This window comes from Pleurodeles waltl, chromosome 1_1 (genome assembly GCF_031143425.1).
Source record: "Pleurodeles waltl isolate 20211129_DDA chromosome 1_1, aPleWal1.hap1.20221129, whole genome shotgun sequence".
Lineage (NCBI taxonomy): Eukaryota > Metazoa > Chordata > Amphibia > Caudata > Salamandridae > Pleurodeles > Pleurodeles waltl.
In genome coordinates, this window is record NC_090436.1 from 414,248,147 (window position 1) to 414,264,020 (window position 15,874).

General features: G+C 51.1%; 1 protein-coding gene across 2 annotated transcripts in view; it reads left to right on the plus strand.

The window, feature by feature from the left end:
- GFM2 (GTP dependent ribosome recycling factor mitochondrial 2) overlaps nt 1-15,874 on the plus strand; it is a 261,831-nt gene that overhangs the window by 23,727 nt on the left and 222,230 nt on the right. The gene's annotated exons all lie outside the window — the stretch shown is intronic.

Here is a 15,874-nt window from a genome sequence, read left to right on the forward strand (position 1 = left end):
CAATAACATAGGGATCTATACAACTTGACATGGTAAACAGAACGGAGCGGAACACTAGTAGCAACAATAATTATGGCAGAAAACTCCCACCCTCCTCCCCACCCCAGACCGGAAAATCGGATCGGGTAAAGTTCCTAGCTACCATTGAGACTTCCCCTAACCTAAGGAGTAAAATGCTTGAGAATCCCCCCCAGTGCAGAGTAGTTCTAACAGCGTGATAAGGCGATACCTTTGACTGTGTTTTCAGAGCAATGTGGCTGCAGTTCACCCAGGGGAGGCCACAGGAGACGCCTTCTGTGATTGGGACTCCAGGGTTCTTCAAGCTATCAACTATTACTCCTCATGCTTGCGCTCCTTCCATCTGCCCTACCCCGTCCGTGCTTTTTCCAGGAGTAAAGTGCCCCCATAGTCTGCCCATCTCGCTAGCTCTCTACACAATCTCAGCGTGGTCGGGCCTTTAGGATTCTTCCAATATCTTGTGATCTCGTGTTTGGCCAGTATCAGTCCTAGGTTCTGGAATTTGCTAGTCACCTTTGTTTTCAATGTATTTGGAAACTAGTGTAAGAGGCAGTGGGCTCGTGTGGTGGGGACTTCCTTCTCTAACAATGTTGATAGTAAACCGGTGACCTCGAGTCAGTATGACACCAGGAGGGGGCAATCCCACAGCATGTGAATAAAATTGGTGCTCTTCACTCTACGACGAGGACAAGTGGTGTCTGTCATCCCAAAGTATTGATTAATTTTCTCAGGGGTAAGGTATGCCCTATGTAGTATCTAAAAATTGATTAATTCAAATCTCGCATTCCTGAATACCCTGGGGGTACTCTCTGATATGGCCTTCCATGCCTGCTCTTAAATAAGGACTCCCAGGTACACCTCCCAGCGGGAGCAAAGTGCCTCTAGTGGCTGAAGAGCATCTGCGACTACTGAATGATAGAGACAGGTGGCAGCTCTATATGTGCCTGCTGACAGCACTATATAACAGCAGCAGTGGTGTTCTTTAGCCTTTGTGTTCCCCTCCTTCCAGTGTCTACGAATAGTGGCCACTACCAACCCATGTAACAAGAAGTGTCCCTGAGGCAAGTCAAATTCCTCCCGAAATTCTGCAAGTGGGAGTAGTGTGGAGTGATGGTACAGGTCTCCCACCCTGGTGACCCCTGCCACCATCGAAGTCTAATCCCGCCCAGGTCCCCCTCTGTTGGAGCTCCAGTAGTGTCTTTATGGGTAGGTCCGGAGAGTATGGGATTTTAGTGCCCATCTTACGTAGGCAGCGATCCCAACATTTTTTGGATGGTCTTATATTCCCCCGTCCCCCAGGTGCAAGGCACACTCTAAGAAGTGTTTTGATTAAGGCCTCATATGAGGGGATTAAGAGACCTACAGTGCCCCCCCAGAGACTGCCTACAATCCACCCACTGGGTGAACCACTGAAGCTGAGCCACTAGGTAATAGGATTCGAAATCCTGGCCCACCAGTCCTCCCTGGGAAGACTGGCGTTGGAGTAGGAACAGGGCTACTCGTCTGTACCCCGTGCCCCATATAAATGCAGTTACCATAGTATTATGCAAAAAAGGAGCAAGGGAGCCAAAGTGGGAGAATCCCAAAGAAATATAACATTTGAGGCAAGACCAGCATCTTAAGGAGGGCCCCTCTACCTGCAACAAATAATGGGAGGGTCTTCCAGAATTCAGTGAGGGACCTCAACTTTTGAACCACAAGCGTGTAATTCCCATCATACATTTACTTCGGTACACGATACATTTTCACTCCCAGGTAAGGGAGACATCTGGGTTCCCAAATGAGATAAACCAGCTGGTCAGGGGCCACTGCATTCCTGTTTTGTGCCAATTGAACATCAGCCCAGAGATGGTGCCAAAAGTCTCCAGGAGTGCACCAGCACCCGCAAGATCTGCCCCTGTGTTCCCAAGGTACAAAGGAGATCATCAGCGTATAATGCTTTTAGCTTCATTGTCCCACCTACTCAGAGGCCGTCATAGTGGAATCCTGAATTGGCCATCCTCGCATGAGGTTCCACAGTGTAGGAAGTTGGCTCTGTATGTACTATTTCAAAGTAAGAAATAGCATGCACAGAGTCCAAGGGTTCCCCTTAGAGGTAAGATAGTGGCAAAAAGAGATCATTCTAATGCTCTATTTTGTGGTAGTGTGTTCGAGCAGTAGGCTTATCAGAGGGTAGTGTTAAGCATTTGTTGTACACACACAGGCAATAAATGAGGAACACACACTCAAAGACAATTCCAGGCCAATAGGTTTTGTATAGAAAAATATATTTTCTTAGTTTATTTTAAGAACCACAGGTTCAAGATTTACAAACAATACTTTAAATGAAAGGTACTTCACTTAGGAACTTTGAATTAGCAAAATAGCATATACAGTTTTCACACAAATGGCATATAGCTATTTTAAAACTAGACACGGTGCAATTTTCAACAGTTCCTGGGGGAGGTAAGTGTTTGTTAGTTTTGCAGGTAAGTAAACCACCTACGGGGTTCACAGTTGGGTCCAAGGTAGCCCACCGTTGGGGGTTCAGGGCAACCCCAAAGTTACCACACCAGCAGCTCAGGGCCGGTCAGGTGCAGAGGTCAAAGTGGTGCCCAAAACGCATAGGCTTCAATGGAGAAGGGGGTGCCCCGGTTCCAGTCTGCCAGCAGGTAAGTACCCGCGTCTTCGGAGGGCAGACCAGGGGGGTTTTGTAGGGCACCGGGGGGGGGACACAAGTCAGCACAAAAAGTACACCCTCAGCGGCACGGGGGCGGCCGGGTGCAGTGTGCAAACAAGCGTCGGGTTCGCAATAGATTTCAATGGGAAACCAAGGGGTCTCTTCAGCGATGCAGGCAAGGGGGGGGGGGGGGGGCTCCTCGGGGTAGCCACCACCTGGGCTAGGGAGAGGGCCACCTGGGGGTCGCTCCTGCACTAGAGGTCGGATCCTTCAGGTCCTGGGGGCTGCGGATGCAATGTCTTTACCAGGCGTCGGGTCTTAGAAGCACGCAGTCGCGGTCAGGGGGAGCCTCGGGATTCCCTCTGCAGGCGTCGCTGTGGGGGCTCAGGGGGGTCAACTCTGGCTACTCACGGTCTCGTAGTCGCCGGGGAGCCCTCCCTGTGGTGTTTGTTCTCCACAAGTCGAGCCGGGGGCATCGGGTGCAGAGTGCAAAGTCTCACACTTCCGGCGGGAAACGTGTGTTGTTTCAAAGTTGCTTCTTTGTTGCAAAGTTGCAGTCTATGTGGAACAGAGCCGCTGTCCTCTGGAGTTCTTGGTCCTTCTAGATGCAGGGTAGTCCTCTGAGGCTTCAGAGGTCGCTGGACCCTGTGGAACGCATCGCTGGAGCAGTGTCTTTAGAAGTGGGGAGACAGGCCGGTAGAGCTGGGGCCAATGCAGTTGGTGTCTCTGTCTTCTCTGCAGGTTTTTCAGCTCAGCAGTCTTTCTTCGTCTTAGTTTGCAGGAATCTATCTTGCTGTGTCCTGGGAGCCCCTAAATACTCAATTTAGGGGGGGTGTTTAGGTCTGGGGGGTTAGTAGCCAATGGCTACTATCCCTGAGGGTGGCTACACCCTCTTTGTGCCTCCTCCCTGAGCTCCCTGAGGGGAGGGGGGCACATTCCTATCCCTATTGGGGGAATCCTCCATCTGCAAGATGGAGGATTTCTAAAAGTCAGAGTCACCTTAGCTCAGGACACCTTGGGGGCTGTCCTGACTGGCCAGTCACTCCTCCTTGTTTTTCTCATTATCTCCTCCAGCCTTGCCGCAAAAAGTGGGGCCGTGGCCGGAGGGGGCGGGCAACTCCACTAGCTGGAGTGCCCTGGGGTGCTGTAACAAAGGGGGTGAGCCTTTGAGGCTCACCGCCAGGTGTTACAGTTCCTGCAGGGGGAGGTGAGAAGCACCTCCACCCAGTACAGGCTTTGTTACTAGCCATAGAGTGACAAAGGCACTCTCCCCATGTGGCCAGCAACATGTCTGGTGTGTGGCAGGCTGCTAAAACCAGTCAGCCTACACTGGTAGTCGGTTAAGGATTCAGGGGGCACCTCCAAGGTGCCCTCTGGGGTGTATGTTACAATACAATGTACACTGGCATCAGTGTGCATTTATTGTGCTGAGAAGTTTGATACCAAACTTCACAGTTTTCAGTGTAGCCATTATGGTGCTGTGGAGTTCTTGCATGACGGACTCCCAGACCATATACTCTTATGGCTACCCTGCACTTACAATGTCTGATGTTTTGCTTAGACACTGTAGGGGCATAGTGCTCATGCACTTATGCCCTCACCTATGGTATAGTGCACCCTGCCTTAGGGCTGTAAGGCCTGCTAGAGGGGTGATTTATCTATACCTATAGGCAGTGTGAGGTTGGCATGGCATCCTGAGGGGAGTGCCATGTCGACTTAGTCTTTTTATCCCCACTAGCACACACAAGCTGGCAAGCAGTGTGTATGTGCTGAGTGAAGGGTCCCCAGGGTGGCATAAGACATGCTGCAGCCCTTAGAGACCTTCCCTGGCATCAGGGCCCTTGGTACCAGGGGTACCAGTTACAAGGGACTTATCTGGATGCCAGGGTGTGCCAATTGTGGAAACAAAAGTACAGGTTAGGGAAAGAACACTGGTGCTGGGGCCTGGTTAGCAGGCCTCAGCACACTTTCAAATCATAACTTGGCATCAGCAAAGGCAAAAAAGTCAGGGGGTAACCATGCCAAGGAGGCATTTCCTTACACACAGCAGTAGCAAGGATGAGAGTGGGCATCCCTTGCGAGGTGCCGCTCTCAACCCCACAGCTATCGGAAACGGTATGCCCCATGTGAACACGTGCAGTGGGATTAGTGTAGAGCAAGCGTGTTAAATTTACAAAGTTCATTCCGAGCCCCAGGCACAACATAACATGCCATAGAGGTAATTCCACTCCAGGCTGTCAAAAGCCTTCTCGGTGTCAACAGCCAGTACACTTGCTCTCTCCTTGTCATAGGTAATGGCTTCAAAAATCGCTAGTAACTGCCTCACGCTGGTAGCAGTGTTACATCTCTGAATAAAACCTACCTGATCTGGGTGTATTATGCTCTTCATTAGGGGGATCTGTCAGGAAGATAATATTTTGCTTAAGGTTTTGTAATCAAGATTAGCATTGAGAGTGGCCTATGCACCTTAACGTCGTTCGCTAGCTTCCCCTGCTCCAGCAATGGGATGAACAACGCATCCCTAGAGGATAGAGGCAGGCTTCCAGCTGCATTTCCCCCATTGTAGAGCTCTACTAATTTCGGGGCCAATTCTGCTGCGTAGTCAGCATAAAATTCGGCTGGCAGAGCCCAATGTTTTGTTCTGTGCCATGCTCTTAATCGCCCCAAGAACCTCTGGGACGGTAATGTCAGCCCCTAGTCCTTCCGCCTCCTCCACCATGATGCGAAGGAGAGCAGCCATTGTGAGGAACCTGACCTGAGCCGTATCATCAGGTGGTATCTTGCTAGTATGTAAGTCACACTATTAGGACTTGAAACTATTGTTGATGGCAGCCTAGGAGTGGAGAACCTCTCCAGCTGGAGTGGTGATTTCCACCATGGGCATTCCACCCCTGGTCAGGTTGACTAGCCAAGCCAATAAGCGAGCAATACGATCCCTCACAGCATGGGAGTGCTCCATTTAGGCTCTATAGTCAAATGGGCAGAGATGCTCAATATACTCCGCCACTTTTTATTTGGCTGTAAGTAGGTTCGGATGCATGTCTGGGTTTTCTGGATGTTTCAGCTAGGCATCCCTAAGGAGTGTCTCTGCAACCACAAGTTTCTGTAGTAGCGCGAAACGAACCCCCATCGACTCAGCGAGGCAATGGCTCTGTTTAACTACTGTAGTCCCACTCCACTTGCTTGGAAGGGGCTGGGCTTGCATTTTCAGTGAAGTAGGACTCGATTTTCTCCCAAATGGTCTCTCGAAACAGAGGGTCTTCTAAGGATTCGGGCCTTAGCTTCCAGGTAGGAATCTTGGATGGCGGTCTGTACCAGTTCAGGTGGAGCAATACTGGGTTATGGTCTGAATAGGCACAGGAAAGATATTCCATCTCTTGAATATGGCAGTAAATGTCACCAGAGCACATGAAGGTGTCAAGGCGAACATGAAGTTCATGGAGAGGGGAGAAAAATGAATAATCTCTAGTGCAGGGGTGTTTGCAATGCCAGATTTTGCAAAGGGCCCAGTTTTCCTGCTATTCTCATAATGCACGGACTGACCGATTTACTGGCGAGTCCTGCAGTGGGGGTTAGATCGATCTATATGTCAGGGTTGGCTATACAATTGAAGCCCCCCCACCTCCAAGTATGACGTTATGAGTTAGAAGGGGAGTCAGCTGTGGTGACAGTCCATCAGAAATGCATTTTGGTCGAGGTTAGGGCATAGATGTTAATAGTTGTGACATCTTCCCTATTCAATCTATCTGCTACCCCAATATACCTGCACCCCGGGTCTACCAGAGACTTCACATCTTGAAAGGGGAACCCAGCCTGGATCCATATCCGGGCACCCTGTGCAAAGGCAGAGTAAGTTGTAGACTTGCCCTAGCTAGCGCCGCTGTAGGGCTAAACCCTCTTTTGCTGTCAGGTGCATTTCCTTCAGGAACACTATATTGACCCCAAACCCACCGTCTGAGGAGATAAGCAAACACCTTGTATCGCTTAGTCATAGTATGAATGCCCCTCACATTGCAAGATATAATTTTATAATCAGTCCTGCAAACTACAGCTGTCAGTGTGTAATTGTTAGACTTTTCATCCTTGGCGTGGTCTCCCTTAACTTTTTGCCTGTTCCCCAGGTTGGTGATGTATGCTGGACTCTGATTTTACTGTTTTTGTTACTCTGGGCACTTTATCACTGCTAACTAGTGCTAAAGTGCAAGTGCTCCTTTACAAAATGTGTATGTAATTGGCTTATCCATAATTGGCATATTTGATTCACTAGTAAGTCCCTAGTAAAGTGCACTAGAGGTGCCAGGGCCTGTAAATCAAATGCTACTAGTGGGCCTGCAGCACTGGTTTTGACACCCACATAAGTAGCTCTGTAATCATGTCTCAGACCTGCCACTGCAGTGTCTGTGTGTGCAGTTCTAACTGTAAATTCGACTTGGCAAGTGTACCCACTTGCCAGGCCTAAACCTTCCCCTTTCTTACATGTCAGACACCCCTAATGTAGGCCCTAGGTAGCCCCAAGGGCAGGCTGCAATGTATGGTTAAGGTAGGACATATAGTAATAATGTGTTTTATGTGTCCTGACAGTAAAATATTACTAAATTCGTTTTTCACTGTTGCAAGGCCTGTCCCTCTCATAGGTTAACATGGGGGCTACCTTTAAATCTGATCAAAGTGTAGATTCCCTTTGGGAGCGGATGGACATGTGGAGTTTGGGTTCTCTGAGCTCACAAATTAAAAATACATCTTTTAGTAAAGTTGATTTTAAGATTGTGTGTTTGAAAATGCCACTTTTAGAAAGTGAGCATTTTCTTGCTTATACCATTTATGTGACTCTACCTGTTTGTGGAATCCCTGTCTGGGTCAGTTTGACAGTTGGGCTGTTCGCACCTCACACTAGACAGTAACACAAAGGGAGCTGGGGTGTAGCCTGCATATCCTGATAAGCCATCTGTGCTAGGAGGAAGGGAAGGAGTGGTCACCCACACCTGAAAGGGCTGTGCCTGCCCTCACACAATGCATTCTCCAACCCCCTGGTGAGTGTCTGGGGCCTGGCCTGGGCAAGGCAGGATTTCACATTCAAAAGAGACTTTATTTTAAGTAGGCCTACTTAAAAGGAGAAATTGGGTATAAGAAGGGCACCCAAAACCACAGACTTTAGAAACCCTTCTGGAAACAAGAGGAACCTCTGCCTGGAGAAGAGCTGAGGAAGAAGAGCTGCCCTGCCTGTAACTGTGCTTTGTGGAGCTATCCTGCAGTTGCTGCTTCTGCCAGAGTAAGAGGGCAACGACTGGACTTTGTGTGCCTTCCATCTTGAGAAGAACTCTCCAAGGGCTTGATTTAGAGCTTGCCTCCTGTTGTTTGAAGTCTCAGGGACAGCAAAGACTTCTCTCTGCCAGCAGCTGGAGTCTCTGGAGTGACTCCTACTCTGCCCTGTGGTGCCCATCCAGTTCCCGGGACCCTGAAAGGAGAAGCTGGCAGCCTAAAAGGAGGAAATCCTTGCACAGAGCGCCGTGCGGGGAAAAGATTGACGCAACTCAGATCTGCGGCTGAAGAAACGACGCGCCGCCGGCTCCGCAGCTGAAAATCGACGCTCGCCGGAAATGCGACCTAAGAATCAACGCATGGAGTGGTGCGTGGTTTTTGAATCATCGTGTGGCTGGATTTCCGACGCAAGTACCACTGGGCATGTAAAAACAACGCAAGGCCTGCCCGGACCAGAGAGAGCTGACCCGATCGGCGCATTGCTGTCCTGCGGAGAGAAGGAACAACGCGTCCGACCCGACGAAAGGAGAAACGATGCAAGGTCCCGCTCGTGAGTGGAATCAACGCATTGCAAGCCCCTGTTTGACGCAGACTCGCCCGTGCTGGGTTATTTTTGAAGCACCCAAGGTACATTTTCATGCTAAGAGTGTTAGAGTGTGTTTGAAACTACTTAAAGACTCTTTTTGATTTTTAATTGATAACTTTACTTGTGGATTGTGGAGTTTTGTCATTTTGGTCTTGTTTTGTTTAGATAAATATTTCCTATGTTTCTAAACCTGTGTTGTGTCATTTTGCAGTGTTTTCATTATGGTACTGTGTGTGTTGGTACAAATACTTTACACCTAGCACTCTGAAGTTATGCCTACTGATCTGCCAAACTACCAAGGGGGTAGGCAGGGGTTAGCTGAGGGTGATTCTCTTTTACTCTGACTAGAGTCAGGGTCCTTGCTTAAACAGGGGGTAACCTGATTGTCAACCAAAGCCTCCATTTCTTACAGTAATCGTGTCAGGGAAAGCTCCACAATCTGGGGCAAATGCAGTCACAGGACCTTCATGCCGTACGACGTAAATGGTGTAGCTAATAATTTCCGACCCAGGGGAACAACCCTTCTACACCGTACTTCAAACCAATGAACCATTACCCGACTCTCACACCCAAGGACAGATAGCAAACCCCACCATCGAAACAGCAATTGGAATTGTATGCATTTACAAAAGGAATGACTTTCAGGGGAGAGTAGGCTAACTGTGTCCATGGCCTGACACTCTGGCATCCATCCAGCCAATGCAGTTATGCCAAGCATTACAACAGAACGGAGAGTAGTACATCAGACCATGTCTGTGTATCCAAACAGAAGAGCCCTGTTATGGGAATACTGCTCTAACTCGCACCCCTTAGCCTCTCAAGCATAGCACAACAGTCAAATGAGTTCATAAGCGGTCTCGGGGGTAACAATTGGTAAAAGGATACTGGAGTGGTCTGAGTCAGACAGTTCGCGTCAGAGTCCAATTTCTCCCCCTCCCCCAGGGCCAGAATTCAAGCCACTGATGGATACCACCACCTCCTTGGCTCTCCACCGCTCACGCTGAACCTCATCCTCAGATGGATGCCTTGTTAGAGTTGCCTTGGACGGCAAGAGTGTGGACGGCGACTCATCCTCTTTGGCTGCTGTACTCTACTCAGCCCAGCCTGGGGCTGCCTCTCGATCTACGCCTTTGTGTCCTGTGGTGAATGAAAAAATTGGACCGTCTCAGGTGTTACAACGCACAGGCATGCTGGATACTGTATTGAGTAGGTGATGCCAAGCTCTGAGAGTTTCTTCTTGACCTCCAGGAAGGCAGTGCGCTGGACCTCCTTCGAGAAATCCGGGAATATCATTACTATGGCGTTCCTGATGCTGAGGTGTTCTTCTGTCTGGCCTGTCTCAATATATGGTCTCAAACTTTAAAGTAGAGTAAGCACACCACCACAGACCTCGAGGGAAGGGTGGGGTGTCTCCTGGTGGAAAGAGTTGCAATGGTACCCGGTGAGCGCACTGTAAAGCAAAGATGGAGGAGAGTCCCTGTGGGGCAACCAAGGTACATAGCTAGTTTTCTAAGTATTGCACCATGTCCGACCCCGCAGCTCTCTCTGGTAACTCCACAATTTTAATTTTATTGCGGTAACCATAGTAACCCACTCGGCTAGCTGCCTATGATCGTCTTGTGAGAGGCTAAGATCGGTACCCAATGTGTCAATTTTCATTTCCAGAGCCTCGCGAGATGCCGTAAATGCTTGCATGATATCTTGTAAGGTGGGGGTTACTTGCGGGGTCCTGGTGTCGTGGGGAGTCTCACCCGAGCTGAACCGAGTCCAGATCTACTCTCGGGTGAACACCCGTCCCTGTGTTTTGCTTTTGTGCCCCATTGTAAGACACCTCACAGCCTAGGCCGAGGGGCGGCCAATCTCCGATAGCTGCTGCTGGTAGCCATAGCAGTCCACAATGATGCGTAGGCTGGCAGTCAACAGCCGCACGTGGGGAATCTTAATTTGCATTCAGTACCAGCTCAAAGGGTGTGCCTTCCTCATGTGATAACCAAAATGTAAAGCGAAAGAACGCTCCGCAGAACAGCCACGTACGGCGCCACAGTTACCATTGAGGACTGGGTAAGCAGGGCATCCGCTGCGGACATTGGGACATCTTCTGCCAGTAAAATCCTAACTGTCACTGTTCAGGCTGAGGTAGGGGCAGTGCTTGGATGTGGACACTGTAAATCACGGGCATTGGAGGCACATCACCGTCCAGTCAAGCACCCCAGGGCCTTTCCAACATGAGAGCGCCACACTGCAGACCAACTGTTCCCAGCAGGATAGCTCAATCACTGTCCACTTCTGCTTCCCATGGTCCTTTATAAATTACCTCCTAACGCGTAGGCATGGGTGAGTGCAAGGCGCGTCCACCGAGCCTTTCGCCTGTCCACAGCTCCAGCACCCTGGCTCCCGCAGTGCTTCTACTCGGTGAACTCCGATCGCAGCACGTGGGAACCCTGCTCAGGAATGGCCTCTAGGGCACTGCAGAAAGGCCGCCCGAGGCCTCCGCAACCGACTCCAAGCTTTGGGTTCCCGGTTCTCTATGTGAACAGCAGGAAGGGGGGGGGTTCTAAAGAACAAGAGCCCCCAGTCGCTTTTACTTATCGACTCCCCACTGCGGTCCAATTTCCAAGTGCTCCACACCAGACAGCCCCTACAGTTGCCTCCCTACCTTCTCTTCCTCCTCCTTTCCTCCTATGACAGTCCTGGGTGTCCTACAGCGCCACACTCCAGCCCCCTGAAAAAGGGGAGGCCCAGGCCAGCGAGCTTCCCCACCCACACAACTCTCTCAGGACACTCAGAATGCAGGGGGCTACCATTTCACCACCAAGTGAACAGGCAATGGCAGGTCCAGTCCTGGCTGTCCTCTCAGCTGGCCTAGTCCTCACAATCAAAGGCCCATCTGCATCAGGCAAGTGCGCCCGCCAGTCAGCTCTGGAGCACCAAGGGGGTAGGTTTTCCCCCCACACCGGCGGGCAGACCCTGCAGTTCCCCCCAGGCCCAGGCCCTGGCCAGGAGATGTGCAGTCTCAGGGCCTCCACGCCCAGCTGCAGGAATCGTCTTGGGGGCATCGCTGCTCTCTCAGCCCCAGTGCATCTCTGCTGTTTCCTCAATCTGCCATGCCCTCGCCACCAGCACCACTAGGCTAGCAGGAACTGGCACGGGCCGCTCTTCCTGAGATCAAAGGGAGCGCTGCACCACTGTCATCTTAAGTTTTGTTTTGGGTCCTCCAACCTTGGGGCCAATCTGCTTATTAACACCGTGGTTTGAACCCGCTTAAGGACTGCTGCGTGCTCTCAGGGGAATGGGGGTTCAGTTCCAACTATTTATTTTAGGAGAATTTGGCCACAATGGGGTTGCATTGTGCCTGCCATTCCGGAGCGCTTAGATCTCCGTATTACGACATTTCTAGCAAGACACGCCCTCCTTGATGCTGTTGCATTTTGACCTGAAAGTGTACTGAGACCTGCTAACCAGTACCAGTGCTTTTTCCCTTAAATTCTACTGAGACGTTTGCAAACCCATTTGGCAAGGACTCTAGCACCCCTGTAAGGCCCTCCCAGGAAGGCTATTGTTTACAGTAATCAAGGTGGTGAGCCTCAAAGGCTTCACCGCCCTTGATGTGTGATCTGTTGTCCTCCACTCAGGGATAAAGCCCCTCCCTCCCTGACCAAGCTGGCAGGCGGGAAAATTAGCTGTTCAGGAGGCGTACACTCCTCAAAGACTAGCCACACCTTTAGGATAGTCTAGGAGATTTATACAGGTGAAGAAGGATTCTGCCATGTTGGCAGACCTTAGGAACAGTGGGGGCTGGGTAGGAAAGTGACGTACTTCCACTGGAAGTCATCACTTCAGGGTGGGCTAGCCACAGGGACCAGTAGCCCATTGACCACCAGACCCTTAACGCCCCTTAAACCAGAATTTTAGGGTCTCCCCTGGCACCACAACCTTAGTTCTGACTTTGAATAAGAGGTACAAAGGAGACACAGTCACCGACAATAGAACTCTGGACTTCCGCCGCAGTGCAAAGAGAGGACACTTAAATGCCCTGAGGAGACCATATACTAGAGCTGTGTGATTGACGTATGCCTGTGGTGAAAACTCATTTCCTTCAGCAAGAGCGACTCCAGTAGATGCCAGAAACTGAAGTAGACTCCCATGACGTTTGGTACCAGTCACCTGTAATGGGCAGAAGAAACATTGTGCTGCATCCTCAGAAGTGCAACCCTTTGGGCCTCTCTCGAGTGAGCCCAAAGAAAGTCTGTAACCTGCACCCAGGGAGTTGTAGTGAGGCTTTCATCAAATTTTGAGCTGCTATCCCCTTCTGGATGACCTCCAGATGACAAAGTAACCGTGTACTACTTCTGTCACTGCCAAAGCTTGTCCGTCACCAACCCGGTAACGGACGGCTTCTCAGACATCATCGACTCCAGAGCAGTTCCCAGCATAGTGACCGACTTCGGCAGCGAACCCTCTCCTGAGATTCTGCATCCTGAAGGAGCCGTCCTGGAGAGGAGCAGCAAAACGTTTTTGGCACGGTGGTGGGCCCACCCTCAACTTGCGAGCCACCAAGCTCAGGTAGGTCATCTGGGGTGGCAATGTCCTACCCGGTTGCCTCAGGGTACTCCCACTCAGGGGCCCGTCAATCTCCGCTGGGGGAAATTCTAGGACCGGTTTCCAACCCCTTTACCCCTCTCCTCTGCAGCTGTCTGGGCCATTCTTCCAGACACCCTTGACTCCCCTCCCGGGCAGCCTTGGACCATGTGGTCATGCAGACCCACTCAGGCAATCCCATCATCTCCAAGTGAGACCTGAGCTCTACCTCCCTCCAGGTAGGGTGCTCCAGGTCATTGCCTAACAGACAATCTACAGGCATGGCAGGACTCTCATCTACTTTTAGAGTGCCTGAGACCCCCCCTCTTCCCCCACTCATAGGAAACTTGAGCCACCAGTAGATGGCTCTCATGATTGTCAGCGACTATGACTTAGTGGAATGTGTTCGGTAGGACCTGGTCTTCTGACACCAGCTGACACTTGACAGTTGTCACACAGAGCCTCCACCCATTGCCCAGTAATGGTGACCCGCTGCCTATACTTGGAAGTATTGAAAGGCATGTGGGCTTTTGGCAACATATCTGCATACCCCAGTGACACTAGGGTTATCGTGGCCGGTTCCCCAAAACTATCTGGGGCTACCTCCTCCCCAAGCGTTACACTAGCCAACCCTGGTGTCTGCCCACCAGTGGGGGGCCTGTGCCCTCTTTCGACATTTGGAATTGCCCTTAGATTGATCATACTTGGAGCACTCTGCAAATTGGGGAACCCACCTCCCTATCTTGTGATCAAAGAACCCTTTCTTCTTAGTATCAGACTGGGACTGGTTACCACTACTCCCTTGGGAATTATTTTGGGGGCCTTTAGGGAACTCTTTATTTTTAAGTTTTTTTCTCCCCCCCTCTTTTTTTCTGTTGGGAACCCTGACCACCTTTGTGGGTGTCCCACCTCCAGCCAGATACTGTTTTGTTCACTCTGGTGCTAGCCCAGAGGTCTGCCTCCTCGGCAAGCTTCCTGGGATCAGTCAGCTTACTGTCAACTCGGTGCTGCCGCAACTCTGTTAAACAAGTACTGAGCATCTGCTCTCTCAGGATTAAATTGTACTACCCAACATAATTGTTGACTTTGCTGTCCGCACCCAGCCATTCAGTGTCTTACTGGTGTAATCAATAAAGTCTACCCACGACTGGTTGGGGAGCTTGCTACTGCCCCTGAATCTTTGGCAATACTTCTCAGAAGTCAGTTCAAATTTGGCAATCAAAATGGCTTTAATGGTAGTGTACTTGGTCTGGTCCCCAACCTCTAATGTCAGAAGTGTGTTCCTCCCAAGTATTTGCATATGTTTTCAATGACTCGCCCTCCCCAGTGGTCCTCGGGAGCCCCACGTGCCCTCAGTGCAACTTCATAACCAGAAAACCACTTGTCGGTGTCCTCTCCCACCACAAAACTGGGCACCAAATCCTGGGGTATACAAACCTTCTTGTTTCTATCAGGTACTATATGTATGCTGCCACCATCACTGCTGGAATCTGTCTGCCTGGCCTTAAGTACCAGCTCCTTTAGACTCAGTTCTTGAGCCAACAATAGTTTCTTCTCTGCTAGGGCTCCTTTGGACCTTTCATCTCCCCTCTCAGCCTGCCTTTCAGCTCTATTCTCCTCTGCCTCTATTTTTAATCTTGCCAACTGCAACTGGAATTCTTTCTCCTCTCCTTTCATCTGCAGTCAGGCCATGATTGGAGACACTGCTTCCTGGTTTCACAGGAGGCACAAATCCAGGGTTGTCATCCCCTCGTGCCGTTGGCAGCTCCTCAGAAGAGCCCTTCTCAGGCTCCCCCAACTCCTCATTCTCTTGGATGCTGGATTCTTCCCAGGCCCTCAGTGCCTTTTGAAACTATCCCTTCTTGGAGGCTCCACTCGGCAGGTACCCCCATATCTTTGCAGAAGCCCTTCAGCTCGGAGACTGTGTAATTCTCCAGCTTAGCCAGATTAAACTCCTCAGCTCCACTTGTAGACCCAGCCAGGGATATGATTTATAGGTTTGGTTAAAAATGTAATGCTGGGGCGTGGCCAAGATGGCGGCATGAGCGGACGCGTTGGTCCGATCTCCGCCGCCCGGGCCTCTAAAATCGCCTCGGGACTCCTGATCTGGAGAGCCGCGGGGCCCGGTCGTGGTGCCGGATGTGAGGAGACCCCGGGGCGCCTTGGAGAGTGGGTGCGCCCGCGGCTGGACTGCTGTGCACGCATTGTGGAGCGTCCTGAGCTAGTGCCTGCGGCCGACACGGGAGAAGAGTCGCGACCTATTACAGAGCACCTGCGAGCACATGCAGTGTCGTACTCAAGGGGTCACCCGTTTCGCCTTGTCTTCCGTTGGGAGGAGTAGCTTCGGCAGGTGAAATTGTTGACGGAGGCGAACCGGATCCTGGGTCTGGAGGAGGATGCCCAGGGCTCGGCCTCAGGGCTGGAGGCGGCTGCAGGATCCCGTCTCAGTGGCGGAGGAAGGAGAGACGGAGGAGTCGCCGACGCCCTACTATGTCGGAGCAGATCTCAGAACGTCAATCGGCAGTTAGCAGTATGGCGGCTGGGACAAGGGCCTAGGAGAAGGGAGCCGAGGAGTTGTTGGTCGGCTGTGGGCTGTTCGTTGCAAGCCTACGACCCTTTGAGCGGCCTGGGCGGCGGAGTTGATGGACTTGGTGGACGAGTTGGTGTGGTTCTACGGCCCGTTGTGACTTTCCTCTTCGTGATGTGTGCGAGAGGACTTTACTGCTCTGAGCACCTGTTGTGCGTTATAGTTATATGTTGGTATGCCTCCCTGC